An 829-nucleotide genomic window follows, 5' to 3' on the forward strand; every position below is an offset into this window, starting at 1 on the left:
TTTTTTAAAGGGTTGATTTTTATATTATCCTAATAGTAGTCTATTTTGGCCTCAAAAATGGCCTTACGGTTCCACTTTTCCCCTTCTGGCCTCTCTCTCCCACCTCCTCCTTCCTCTCCTTGTCTCTGTCTCTGTTATTTGTTCTTACTCTAGTAGATCATCTGAAACACCTGAGTCCCAACACAGTCCTGCTACCCACATCTGAAGCTAGAATTAAATTTCTGCTTCCTCACAAAATTTTGTACTAATCTTACAAAATTTTCTATGATCATACTTCATTTTTCTTCAGGTTCTGATTCTTATTATGAAAACGTATTTCTAAAATATAAAACTCTTTAAGTAAGTCACACTGCCAAGAATAGCCTTATGATATGATCATACACCCCCATGCTGATTCTAGCCATGACTTTAATCTTCAAAAGACACTCATTCCATTGAAAAACCTGGGATTTTCTTCAAAGTCAGAAAAAAAAAAAAAGACCAGCGTTTTGGTAAAATGGCATGGATCAGACTAGAGAAAAATATCTGTTATTAAAGTTTTAGAAAAATATTAAAAATATCAAATTCTCAAAGAGGCAAAAATACAGTTCAGAAACATGAGACGTCTTGTTATTTTAGAATCATATATGTAATATTAAGGAATTAAAATCTGGAAAGGATGGAGCGTTTTTAAGATACAATATTTTCTTCGTGTTATTCCATCATAACAGACATTCTGAAAGACAAAGTTGTGTTAATTGATCTGAACAAAATGGAAAAAAAAAGCATATAAAAGCAGGCAAACATCACAAGTGCAGTCATTTTTCAATGCCCCAACCATAAAATAATT

This window comes from Microtus ochrogaster, chromosome 24 (assembly GCF_000317375.1).
Source record: "Microtus ochrogaster isolate Prairie Vole_2 chromosome 24, MicOch1.0, whole genome shotgun sequence".
Classification (NCBI taxonomy): Eukaryota; Metazoa; Chordata; class Mammalia; order Rodentia; family Cricetidae; genus Microtus; species Microtus ochrogaster.